We start from the raw sequence: 14,200 nt of genomic DNA on the forward strand, positions 1-14,200 counted from the left end.
GCCCTGAGTCTGGCTTTGTGCTCAAAGCAGAGTCTGCTTGAGATGCTCCCTCTCCCTCTCCCCCTCCTCCTGCTCGTGTATGCTCTCCCTCTCTAAGTAAGTAAATAAAATCTTAAAAAAAGAGAGAAAAGACTAGATTAGTGGTTCCCAAACTGTATTAAAATTAAATTAAAATTTAAAAAATTTTTAAAAGGAGTCAAATTGGGTTGCCAAGACTTTACTATTAAGTAAGTCTACATATGAACAACATAAAAAAAGATGCACTTTCACCTCTTTGTTCCTTGCTGCTGCCTTGGAGGTGACAACCATCTCATGGTCACCCTCAGACCTCCAGTGATGCATAAGATCATTAAACTGAGGGTCAAGAAGTTTATCCAGTACCAGTCAGACCGATGTGTCAAAATTAAGAGCAACTGATGGAAGCCCAGAAGCACTGACAATAGGGTGTGCAGAAGATTCAAGGTCCAGATCTTGACGCCCAACACTGGTTACAGGAGCAACAAGAAAACAAAGCACATGCTGCCCAGTGGTTTCCAGAAGTTCCTATCCACAATGTAAAGGAGCTTGAAATGCTGCTGATGTGCAACAAATCTATCTGTGCAGAGGTTGCTCTCAATGCCTCCTCCAGGGACCACAAAACCATTGTGGAAACAGCAGCCTGGCTGGCCGTCAAAGTCAGCAATCCCAATGCCAAGCTATTCAGTGAAGAAAATGAATAGACAGCTTATGTACATGTAGTATTTGTGTTAATAAAACCATAAAACTAGCAAAAATTGCACACTTGCTACGCCTATCATTATTTTACCAGACAAAGAGGTAGAGAGCTAAGGCATTCCAGTATGATGGCTTTGAACAAAATCAATAAAATTGTTGAAGGAGAGTAACCAATAAATAATTTGAAGAATTTGGAAGGTTTAGACAACGGAGAGTTTCATGCGCTATGCAAAAAGATTCAGACTTAATAGTACAGGGGATGAGGAGCTCTTTGGTATAAAAGAGCTATAAACAGGCAAGATGCATGGTTCCATCTGTATGTAAAAATTATCATCTGTGGCCAGTGTAGGAAATGGCTTGGAGGGAAATGAGATGCAAATCAGGGAATCAACTTAGAAAGTTGTTACAACAACTCACAAGCAAGGTGTTGGATCAGGGATGGCACTGAGGAAGAAGGGGAAGGAATGGGGTTTTGTTATTAACTCTTGGAATGATTTCTCCGAAACTTTAACAAAGTCTTGCTTCCAGTTTTGGCTTGTATCATCTACCTAGGGGCTTTCAAATAAATTTTCATATTATTTATCTGTTGGCCTCTAAGATACCTTTTTCAACGACTATATTTAAAAAAAATCACTAAACTATAGAGCTTTCATTGTGAGGATAAAAAGAATAAATGGATGTGAAAACATTTTGCAAAGTATTACACAAATGGAAAGTATTTTTATTCCTAGTAAGTCAATTTAGTTTACAAAGAGAAAAAAATCACTTCCTTACGTGTAAGCTCCCATAAGCAAACTCCCCTGGCAGAATGAATCACTCTTATAACCATAGCACTTTTTTGTACTTCTATCATAACACCTCCATTAATTATAAATTGTTTATGCATTGGTTTTTCCTTGTAGCATATAAATCCTTTAGAGGCAGAGAGAGAGTCTAATGAATCTTTGCAACCTGGTTTGTGGTAGACAGTAAGTGCTCAGTAAATGTTAATTGCATGCATGCATGAATGATTAGTTCCCAGGAAAGGATAAAGGCAGGTTGTAGGGAGCTGATGGGGACTTCAAAAGTAAAATAAATAATAGAGTAAATGTGTTAAAGTGAGAAGATTCAGGGTGATCAGTGATCATATATTTTATTTTAGTCTAGAAGATATACATAGATTTATTAAACTGCCAAAATATGGTATCAACTTGCTCTCAGTAAAGTTAAATATTTTGTAACACTGATAATTAAACATCCTTTTGCAGTATTGTATTCTTTACCCATTCATTTAGCAAATTCTTTCCAGTGGCTGATAAGTATAAACACTGTGCTATGGTTTATAAATAGTCATATTCCTGCCCTCATGAAGTTTGCTATCTAGTGGGGGAGAGGGGGAAGAAGACTGGCTCCACACCATACTTTATAATAATTACCATTTATCATTTCTTATATTCATGACAACCTTATCAGGTAAGCATTATTATGCTCATTTTCCAAAAAGAACCCTAAACTAAGGGAATTTTACTAATTTATCTGGGCTCACTGAACTAGGAAGGTACTGAACCATATCGACTGATCACAAGGAAAAGCATCAAAGGTTATTTTTTCATTTCAGAATCTAGATTTTCTGGCAGTCACTGAAGTTAATTCAACAAATATTAATAGAATACCAAAAAGGACAGATATGTAAAATGATAAGTTATAATGATAAAGTTCCCATCGTCATGGAGTTTTTGGTTTGGGGGAACGGTTTAGAAAAATGAACATAATCATAAAGTGGGATTTTAACCAAGACTGACAGATCTTGGGGGGCATATGGTTCTCAGGAGCTAAGCAGTATTGTGGTGCAGTGTGAAAAGTGTCCTGTGCTTGGTGGTTAAAGGCCACTATTTAAGACTTCACTCTAATTCTCCTGCTTGGGGGACTGAGGGCGAGACACTTAACATTCTGGGCCTACTGTATTTTTTTTTTCAAGATTTTTATTTATTTATTTGACAGAGATCACAGTTGAGCAGAGAGGCAGGCAGAGCGGGGGATGGAGGGGTGGGGGGGTGTGAAGCATGCTTCCTGCTGAGCAGAGAGCCTGATGTGGGGCTCAATCCCAGGACCTGGGGTCATGACCTGAGCCAAAGGCAGAGGCTTTAACCCACTGAGCCACCAAGGCGCCCCGACCTTACTGTCTTTGTTTATTAAACATGAGCAACAATAAGTGAGGTTTCTACCTCATTTCAAGAATTAATGGGTTGAGATAAGGGAAAGCAGTTTCTAAAGTGCAGTACAGATAAATGATAAAGAAAGCCAATTTCCTAGAAGCATCTCCTTGGTGTAAGAGCCATCAAATAAGAAAAAGCATAGAGAAGTGATTTATATATTCCTATCCCTAGTACATAATCTGGTGCCTGTCACATAGTAAGTGCTTAATAAATAGTTACTGAGCTTAGCTCCTGAATTGGCTTCAAGAGAACAGAAAGGACCAAATCTTTCTTCCAGCTAGTGGGGAGGACATATTGTACCCAACTTCACAGCACCTTCTGAAAACACCGAGCAGCTGTCAACAAATATATTAGTTATAATCCAAAGTGCCATTTAAATTGGGTATTTTTGTTTGTTCGTTTGGTTGTTTTTTTAGAGTTTATATATGTGGCTGTGTATGTGTGTCTTAAAGAACATATTTGGGGAGTTGTGATGACCAGTCTTCATATCTATTTGGTTCTGTTAACTATCTATTTGCTCCTCTCTAGTGGTAAATTCTCACAGCATGCAGCACTATTGGGGTCTGGAATAGTACCATATATTCTCCATGGATATCTATATTTCAACAGGTATTATAGACATAAGCTAGGGGATAAAGCTTAAGCCTGGTAATGCTATGCACTAGCCAGAGAGAGGATTTATTTGAGGAAGGTTGGCTTACTTAGCAGCATCAAACCACACACCCAGAGACAGTTATCTATCTGCTTATGAAGACTAGCTTTTAGTTTGGATCATTGACCAGACATATACATGCCTTTGCTACAGATATGCGCAAATAAGTATCACCTGCAAGTCTTAATCTTGTGTGTGATTACAATGTTAATATTAGTAAAATCATCTAGACTTCTTTTTTCTAGCTTTTTCATTTTATTTAATGTGAATTGAAACTTTTTATAATAAAATTTTAATAAAGATGAATATTCATAACTTCCACTTCCATGAAGATAGATGATTTTTTCCTCTTCCTCCCACTGAGTACAACTAACAACCCCTGACGTCGTATATAAAGCAAACACAGAATATCTGTTAGGTGAGAGAAGAGGGCAAACTATCTAGGGACCTCAGAACCCAAGGAATGAGTTAATGAGGTCCTTGGATTTTCTTTTTGCCTTGCATGTACCAAAATTGGAATTGGAGAAGTTAGAACACTGGAAAGCTAATAGGTGCAGGGAAAAGAAAGCCCCAATAAAAGCCTGTTCTCTGAAACCAAAAGACCAAGAAAAAGATAGTCTCGTATCACAGATAATTTCTAGATAGTACCTGCTCTACTCTAGCCAAACACCACAAGAAAGAGATTGTGCCCCCCCCACCCCCCATCCCCTAGCCATGTCAGCAAACACCAAGAGTAGCCTAGGGCTGCATCCTAGCTTGGATATTACAAGGCACCCTTCCACTCACTGGATGGCATTAGAAAGGACTTTCATTCCTGCTAAGTAGTCATGAACCCCCCCCTCCACCCCCCCATTCCAACCACAGTGTCATGTGTTAAACTTAGACTTGTACCCATACCCTGCAATAATGAAGTTCACCTCCCTCTCCTCTCCTCAGTTAAAATGTCACTCCAATTCCCCTAGTTGTAGGACTGTGGGAAAGACACTTAGAGGGCTCTTTCAGAGGAGCTAGTGGATAGAGTTTACCAGTGTCTAGTGGTAATGAGGCCATAGAACCTCTGTGGTGACTTTGGAAGGTGTGTGGGGAGTATTTATGAAGCACTCTTACTCCTTCCCCCTGGGGAGAATTGGAGGAGGCCTACTGGGAAGTTGGATATCCCACTTTTTCCCAGTAGTATCATGGAGTCTCCTGCCCTGTCCTCCTCAAGTGTAAGAGGCCAAGTGAGGACCTAGTCTATCTCAACCTGGCAATACTGAGGCAACAACCCTGCCTTCCTCTACCAGAATGATACCATAGAAAGCTCACAAAAACAGAAAGCTGAAGTAAAATCTGGAGTTTCTTAACACAATACTAAGAATGTTCAGTTCCATCTGAAAATAATTTATAGTACCAAGAAACAGGAAAATTCCAACATCAACGAATAAAGACAATGAGTGCTAACACCAAGATGACAGAGATGTTAGAATTTGGGAAGTCTTCATGTATTATTTCTTTCAGCTTTCTTTTCTCTCTTCCATATTCTGGTGATACAAATGTTACAACATTTACCATAGTCACACAAGTCCCTGAGTGTCTGTCTCTTTTTTCCATTTATTCTCTTTTGTTCAGATTGGTAAATTTGCATTCTTCTTTTTTCTAGTTCACAAATTCTTTTTTCCATTCCTTCTGTTCAGTTGATGAAATTTTAAAGCAGCCATCATAAAAATGCTTCAATGAGCAATTATAAACATGTTTGAAACAAATTAAAAAATGAAAGTCTCAGCAAAGAAACAGAAGCTATAAAGAAACCTAAACTTTAGAAATTCAAAATAGAGTAACCAAAATAGAAAGCTCAGTGGATGGACTCAATAGCTGAATGGAGGTATCAGAGGAAAGAATCAGCAAATCCAAAGAAAGAAAATAGAAATTACTCAATCTTGACATAGAGAGAAGATAAAGTAAAAGTGATCAGAGACTCAGATCAGGAACCTGTATGACAAAAGCGAGGGACCTAATACCAGAGCACTACAAAGAGAGGAGAAAGGGGTTCAGAATGCGAAGTGTTTGAAGAAATAGTGGCTTCCCAAGTTTGGCAAAAGACATAAACCCTATAAATTCAAGAAGCGGAGTGAACTCCAAACAGGATGAACTAAGAAAAAATCCACACCGAGACACATTATGGTCATACATCTAAAAGTCGAAGAAAAACTCCTAAAGCAGTGAGAGAAATAACACCATTACTATACAAGAAACACCATTCAAAGGACAGCATATTTCTCATTTGAAATCACAGAGGCCAGAAGAAAATGGCATGACATTTTTTAACTGCTGAAAGAAAAGAACTATTAATCCAGAATTCTAGATCTGTAAGAATATTCTTCAGGAATAAAAGGGAGATATTCTAAGAGAAAGGAATTTGTCACAGGAGAACTACTCTAAAAGAATGGGCAAAGAAGTTCTTTAAACAAACAAACAAAAAATCTTGGAACATCAGGGAAGGAAGAAGGAATGTGATAAGCACAGATAAGGGTGTCTTTTGAGTTTTAAAATTACATTTGATGTTTGTAACAGAAATAGTAATACTGTCTATATGGTGCTAATGGTATGAGGAAATATTTAAGGCAATTGTATTTTGAGTATAGTAGGGTACAGAGACATAAAAGGAGTAAAATTTCTGTACTTCATTCTAACAGGTAAAATGTCGACACCAGTAAATTGTGATAAATTCTGTATCTATCACATAGAGCAGCCACTAAAAAACTGTGCAAAAAGGTATACTCAAAGACACCATAGATAAATCAAAATTGAGATGTGAAAGTGTTTCTGTAGACCATAGGAAAGCAAGGAAAGAAAACAGAAACAAGAAACAGAACAAACAAAAGATGGAATTAAATGGCAAACCTAAGTCCCAACGTATCAGTAATTATTTTACAGGAAGCAAAACTCATAGAACTGAACAAAGAAATGTAAAAATCCACAGTCATACCTGGAGACTTTAACATTCCTCTCTCAACAACTGATATAATGGCTAGACTGAAAATCATCAATGACATAGAAGAACTCCACACCATCGATCATCTACAATAACAAACCACAGCACCCCAAAACAGAATACATGTTCTTTTCAAGCACATATGAGATGTATACTAAGTTACTAACCATATGCTGGGCCATAAAACAAACCACAGCAAGTTTATGAGAATGAGAATTATTCAGAGCATGTTCTCTGACCACATGGAATCAAATTAGAAAACATTAACAGAAAAGTAACAAGAAAATCTCCATTTAACAATTAGAGAACACGTTTTTAAATAACCCATGAATCAAAGACAAATTCTCAAGGGAAATTAAAAAAAATACATTGATGGGACACCTGGCTCAGTTGGATGAGCATCCAACTCTTTATTTCTTTAGGCTCAGGTCATGATGTCAGGGTTGTGAGATGGAACCCTGGATGGGGCTCCACGCTTGGCAGGAAGCCTACTTGAAATTCTCTCCCTCTGACCCTGTCCCCGCTCACACACTTTCTCTTTCTCTCTCTAAACAAATAAATCTTCAAAAAACATATTGAACTGAAACAAAATGAAAGTAAAATATATCTAAATTTGTGAAGTGCAGCTAAAATAGTGTAGAGAAGAAAATTTATAATGCTAACTGCTTACGTTAGAACATAGGACAAATTCAAATTAATAATCTAAGCTTACACATCAGGAAATTAAAGGTTGAGAGAAGTAAACTCAAAGTGAACAGGCAGAAGAAAACAATAATGATGAAATCAGAAATTAATAAAATTGAAAACAGAAAAGTAGAGAAAAATCAATGAACAAAGAGCTGGCTCTTACAAAGGATCAATATAGGGGCGCCTGGGTGGCTCAGTGGGTTAAGCCTCTGCCTTTGGCTCAGGTCATGATCTCAGGGTCCTGGAATCGGGCCCTGCATCAGGCTCTCTGCTCAGTGCGGAGCCTGCTTCCCTTCCTCTCTCTCTGCCTGCCTCTCTGCGTATTTGTGATCTCTGTCTGTCAAGTAAATAAATAAAAATCTTAAACAAACAAACAAACAAACAAAAATCAAAGGACCAATATAATTGGCAAGCCACTAACACACCTGACAAAAACAGAAAGGTGATTTAGATTGCCCATATAAAGGATGAATTAGAAGATATTACTATAGATCCTGCAGGCATTTAAAAGATAATAAGTGGAGGACTCCATGCAAAAAAATTTGCCAACTTCGATGGAATGTACCAATTGCTCAAAAAGCACAAACCATCAATTATTCCAGTAAGAGAAATAATCTGAGTAGCCCAACAACACTTACAGAGATTGCATTGGTAATTTAAAAACTGTCAAAAAAGAAATATCCAGGCCCAGATGGTCTCACTGGATTATTCTACCAAACAGTTGAAGAATAATTAAAATCTATTCTAGGAATGCCTGGGTGGTGCAGTAGGTTCAGCTTCCCCCTCTTGGTTTTAGATTGGGTCATGGTCTTGGGGTTGTGGAATCAAGCCCCGTGGACTCTGCATGAGATTCTCTCTCCCTCTTTCTCTAGAGTAAATAAATAGATTTTTAAAAATAAATCTGTTCCACACAACCTCTTCCTGAAAAATAATTAGAAGGTGACACTTTTTTATTCATTTTTTCATTTTCTGAAGTCAATATTAACCCTGAAATGAAAACTCAAAAAAGACAATACAGAAAAAGAAAACTATAGATGAATATCCCTCATGAACATAAACATAAAAATTAAAAAAATATTAAATCTTTAACAAAACATTTAACAAAATGTATTTAACATAATAAAAGATACAAAAAATCTTTAATAAAGTGTTTAATGTATATTAAAAATAAATGAAATTAAGCAATATATATGAAAAATTATGCTTCATGATCAAATGATATTTATCAAAGAATACAAGACTTGTTCAATATTGAAAAATCAATCAGTGTAACTCACTATATTGACAGATAAGGAAGAAAAATTATATGATCTTGTCAACCGATGCAAAAAAAGCACTTGACAAAATTCAATACCTGTTCATGATTAAATTTTTTTTTCAGAAAAATAGGTATACCAGAGAACTTCCTCAACTTGACGAAAAGAACCTACAAAATATCTATAGTTACCATTACATTTAGTGTTGAGTGACTGGATGATTTCCCTTTAAATTTGGGAAAAAGAAATGGATGTTAACTCTCATCACATTTAATCAGTATAACACTGAAGTTCCAGATGGTGCAAATAAGACAAGAAAAGAAATAAAAGGCACACAGTTCAGGAAGGAAGAAATAAAACTCTCATTTGCAGAGAAGATACTGTCTTTTTTCCATTGTATATTGGGAAAACTGGACAGCGATATGTAGAAGAATGAAATTCGACCATTCTCTTATACCGTACACAAAGATAAACTCAAAATGGATAAAAGACCTCAACGTGAGACAGGAATCCACCAGAATCCTAGAGGAGAACATAGGCAGTAACCTCTTCGATATTAGCCACAGCAACTTCTTTTAAGATATGTCTCCAAAGGCCAAGGAAACAAAAGCGAAAATGAACTTTTGGGACTTCATCAAGATCAAAAGCTTCTGCACAGCAAAGGAAATAGTCAACAAAACAAAAACACAACCCACGGAATGGGAGAAGATATTTGCAAATGACAGTACGGACAAAAGGTTGATATCCAGGATCTATAAAGAACTTCTCAAACTCAACACACACAAAACAGATAATCATATCAAAAAATGGGCAGAAGATATGAACAGACACTTCTCCAACGAAGACATACAAATGCCTATCAGACACATGAAAAAATGTTCATCATCACTAACCATCAGGGAGATTCAAATTAAAACTGCATTGAGATACCACCTGACACCAGTTAGAATGGCCAAAATTAGCAAGACAGGAAACAACGTGTGTTGGAGAGGATATGGAGAAAGGGGAACCCTCTTACACTGTTGGTGGGAATGCAAGTTGGTCAGCCACTTTGGAGAACAGTGTGGAGATTCTTGAAGAAATTAAGAATAGAGCTTCCCTATGACCCTGCAATTGCACTGCTGGGTATTTACCCCAAAGATACAGATGTAGTGAAAAGAAGGGCCATTTGTACCCCAATGTTTATTGCAGCAATGGCCACGGTCGCCAAACTGTGGAAAGAACCAAGATGCCCTTCAACGGATGAATGGATAAGGAAGATGTGGTACATATACACAATGGAGTATTATGCCTCCATCAGAAAGGATGAATACCCAACTTTTGTAGCAACATGGACAGGACTGGAAGAGATTATGCTGAGCCAAATAAGTCAAGCAGAGAGAGTCAAGTATCAAATGGTCTCACTTATTTGTGGAGCATAACAAAGAACACGGAGGACATGGGGAGATGGAGAGGAGAGGGAGTTGAGGGAAACTGGAAGGGGAGATGAACCATGAGAGACTTATGGACTCTGAAAAACAACCAGAGGGTTTTTAAGGGGCAGGGGGGTGGGAGGTTGAGGAACCAGGTGGTGGGTAATAGGGAGGGCACATACCGCATGGAGCACTGGGTGTGATGCCAAAACAATGAACACTGTTATGCTGAAAATAAACAAACTAACAACAACAACAAAAAAAAAACAACTCTCATTTGCAGATGATATGATTGCCTACATAGAAAATTTTAAGACATCTACAAAAAGCAAATAATAAAACCCTAAACCCCTAAAACCTCTCCTAGAACTTAAAAGTTCAGAAAGGTGAAAGGATACAAGATAACCATACAGCAACTAATTGTTTTTCTATTTATTTATTTACTGATATATAATTGACATATAACATTTTATTCATTTCAGGAGTACAACATAATGATCTGATATTTGTCTGCATTGTGAAGTGATCATTACAGTAAGTCTTATCCTCTGTCCTCCTACAAAGTTATAATTTTTTTCTTGTGATGAGAACTTTCAAGACCTAGTCTTATAAATTCCAAATATGCCATACAATATTGTTTATTATAGCCATTATGCTGTACATTACATCCCTATGACATTTATTTTCTAACTTGAAGTTTGAACCTCTTGTTCCCCTTCATCTGTTTTGCCCACCCCTCCAACCTCTGTCTCCCCTCTGGCTACCACGAATCTGTCCTCTATATTTATGAGTTTTGTTTGTTCATTTGTTTTGATTTTTAGATTCCACATGTAGGTGAAATCATACAGTATTTACCTTTCTCTGTCAGACCTATTTCATTTATCATAATATTCTCAAGTTCTATCATGTTGTCACAAATGGCAATATTTCATTATTTTATGGCTGAGTAGTATTCCATCGTGTGTGTGTGTGTGTGTGTGTGTGTGTGTGTGTGTATCACATTTTCTTCATCCATTTATCTATCAATAGTCACTTAGGTTGTTTCCATATCTTGGCTATTGCAAGTAATGCTGCAATGATTATAGGGGTATATATATCTTTTGAATTAGTGTTTTTATTTTCTTTGGATGAATACCCGGAAGTGGAATAGCTAGATCATGTGGTATTAATATTTTTAATTTTTTAATTGAACTTCCATACTGTTTACCACAGTGGCTGCACCAATTTACATTCCTAGTGCACAGGACCCTCTTTCTTCCACATCCTCACCAACACTTGCTATTTCTTATCCTTTTGATACCGGCCATTCTGACAGGTGTGAGATATGATCTCATTATAGTTTTGATTTTTGATTTGCATTTCCCTGACTGTAAGTGATATCGAACAGTATGCCTTCTTTGGGAAAATGTCTCTTCAGATTCTCTGCCCATTTTGAATTGGGTTATTTTTGTTTTTGAGTTGTGCAATCTTTTGTGGTTACATGTAAATTTTCAGTTTGTTTTATTTATGTGAAAATGGCATTGGAGTCCACAATAGCCAACATATAGAAAGAGCCTAGATGTCCATCAACAGAAGAATGGACAAAGATGTGGTGTATATATATACAATGGAATATTATGCAGCCATCAAAAACCTGAAATCTTGCCATTTGCAATGACGTGGATGGAACTAGAGGATATTGTGCTAAGTGAAATAAGTCAATCAGAAAAGACAATTATCATATGATAATTGAAAAACGAAACAAGTTGAAACCAGAGAGGGAGACAAACCATAAGAAACTCTTAATCTCAGGAAACAAGTGGAGGGTTGCTGGAGGGGAGGGGGTGGCTGGGTGATGGACATTGGGAGGGTATGTGCTATGGTGACTGCTGTGGATTGTGTAAGACTGATGAATCACAGACTTGTATCTCTGAAACAAATAATACATTATATGTTAATAAAAAATGCCATTGGAATTTTGATAGGAATTGCACGGAATCTGTAAATGGTTTTGGGTAACATGAACATTGGAATAATATTGAGTTTTCTAAACCATGAGCCCACAGGAACAGTGCAGAGGAGTGGGGGAGAAGCGGGAGGGTGTGCTGCCCAGGAACAGGGGTCAGGCTCCAGCAGGAGGGCTGGGGACAGGCAAGCTGGTCAATAGGGCTGGCCAGTAGGGAGGGGAGAGTGTGAAGAGGGCTGCCACTCACACTGGTGCTTCAAGCTAGAGGGGAACACCCAGAATGGTGCCTGCCAGTGCCTCCATCCCCAGAGAGAATCCTAACAGACTTCTGCTCCTCCTAGGTGCCTTAAGGTTTGGCAAGTGAATCTAGTTTAGATATGATCTAGGTGCTTTTCAAATGCTGCTTTTGCTCAGGGTCCCTGAGTGAATGGGTCTGCTCATGAGTCCTCTAAGAGTGGACTCTCCATTCCCTCCAGCCCTTTGTTTCTCCTGAATGCAAGCCCTGTTGGTCTTTGAAGCCAGATATTTTGAGGGCTCATCTTTCCAGCGTCGATCCCAGGCATTAGTTGCCTGATGTATGAGCTCTCTGGTGACTCTTCCCAACTGTGGGTTGCCAGTGGCAGGGGTGGGATTTTTGGTGATATTGTCTCTGCCTCTCCTACCCCTCTAGATGTGGTCTTTGTAGCCTTTGCTGTGGAGGATCTGTTCACCTAGTTTTCAGACTTTTCTCAAAAGATTTTTTTGTGTATGTACGTGTAGATTTGTTGTATCTGAGGGAGGGGTTCAGGATCCTCCTAAGCTGCTTTATATCCTCATTGAACTGCCTCATGTTTTTATAACCTAGCAATGGACACACAAACAACACAATTAAAACATAATACCATTTGCAATTGCTTACAAAATTGGTTAAGTGTAAATAAAATGAATATGTACAGGACATTAATGTTGAAATATTATAGGACAAAATACTGATGAAAGAAATCAAGTAAGAGCTGAATACATGAAGAGGAATCCCATGTTCATGGATTGGAAGAATCAGTATAGTAAAAATGTCAATTCTCTCCTAACTGATACAGTGATTTAATGAAATTCCTATCAAAATCTCAATAACATTTTTTGTAGATAATATTATTCTAAAATTTACATGGAAAGGCAAAGGAACTAGGATAGCTAAATTAGAAAGTTTGCTGTGGGAATGACATTATTAAGGGGAGGAAAAGGTGAGATGCAGACCAGGAGAGAATATTTGCAAGCCACTTATCTGACAAAGGACTAATATTTTGACTGTATAAAGAATTCTCAAAACTCAACAGCAAAGAAATGACCTGGTTAGAAAATAGGCAAAAGTTATGACATAATAAAAATTAAAAATAAATAAATAAATCTTTAAAAAATAAAAGAAAAAGTAATGAATAGACATTTCACCAAAGAGGATAAACAGATGGAAAATAAGCACATGGAAATTGTATAGCATCATTAGCATTAGGGAAATGCAAATTAAAATCATAAGATATCGCTATACAGGTATCAGAATGGCTTAAATAAAAGAGAGTGACAGAACCAAATGCTGGTAATTGTATAGACACTTTGGCAAGTTCTTTATAATGGAAACATGGAACAACCATGTAATCCACTCTGGAGCATTCATCTCAGAAAATGAAAGCTTATGTTCACACAAAAAGCCTATATACAAATGTTCAAAGAAACTTTATTTATAATTGGCCTTATTGATAATTGGACACAACTCAGATAGCCCTTAAAAGATGAGTAGAACAGAATAGGTGTACACACTGTGGTACATCCATATACTTAATCAGCATCTGCTTGGTATCAGGATTAAATGCATCTGTGACTAAAAATCTGGGAAACTTAATTTTTTTAAAAGATTTTATTTATTTATTCGACAGACAAAGATCACAAGTAGACAGAGAGGCAGGCAGGGAGAGAGGAGGAAGCAGGCTCCCTGCCAAGCAGAGATCCCGATTTGGGGCTTGATCCCAGGACCCTGGGACCATGACCTGAGCTGAAGGCAGAGGCTGTAACCCACTGAGCCACCCAGCACCCTGGAAAGTTAATATTTTTATCATAATTCTGTAGATTTGAAACTTGAGTTTATGTAAATTAAATGGCCTACTTAAGGTTATCCAGGGCAAAGGCTGGAATTTGCAACCAGGGTGTTTTGATAATCCAAAACTCATTTGTTTTCCACTGTAGAAGGCTGTCATAAAGGTTAGGTGAGGGGCTCTGTGTGTTTGTTATTCTTCGTAATCCGGAAGGATGTAATAAATGGTGTTTTATCTTGTTTAAGGATTGGTTCAGTCAGCAGACCTTTAGTACAAGGTGATTGCCTAAGAACAGATTTACCTTT

General features: G+C 37.5%; 1 pseudogene; it reads left to right on the plus strand.

Annotated features, from left to right (window-relative positions):
- The first annotated feature begins 221 nt into the window (after nucleotides 1-221).
- LOC123937448 lies at nucleotides 222-720 on the plus strand (annotated as a pseudogene).
- Nucleotides 721-14,200: the final 13,480 nt, after the last annotated feature.

The sequence above is a fragment of the Meles meles genome, chromosome 2 (assembly GCF_922984935.1).
Source record: "Meles meles chromosome 2, mMelMel3.1 paternal haplotype, whole genome shotgun sequence".
NCBI classification, from domain to species: domain Eukaryota; kingdom Metazoa; phylum Chordata; class Mammalia; order Carnivora; family Mustelidae; genus Meles; species Meles meles.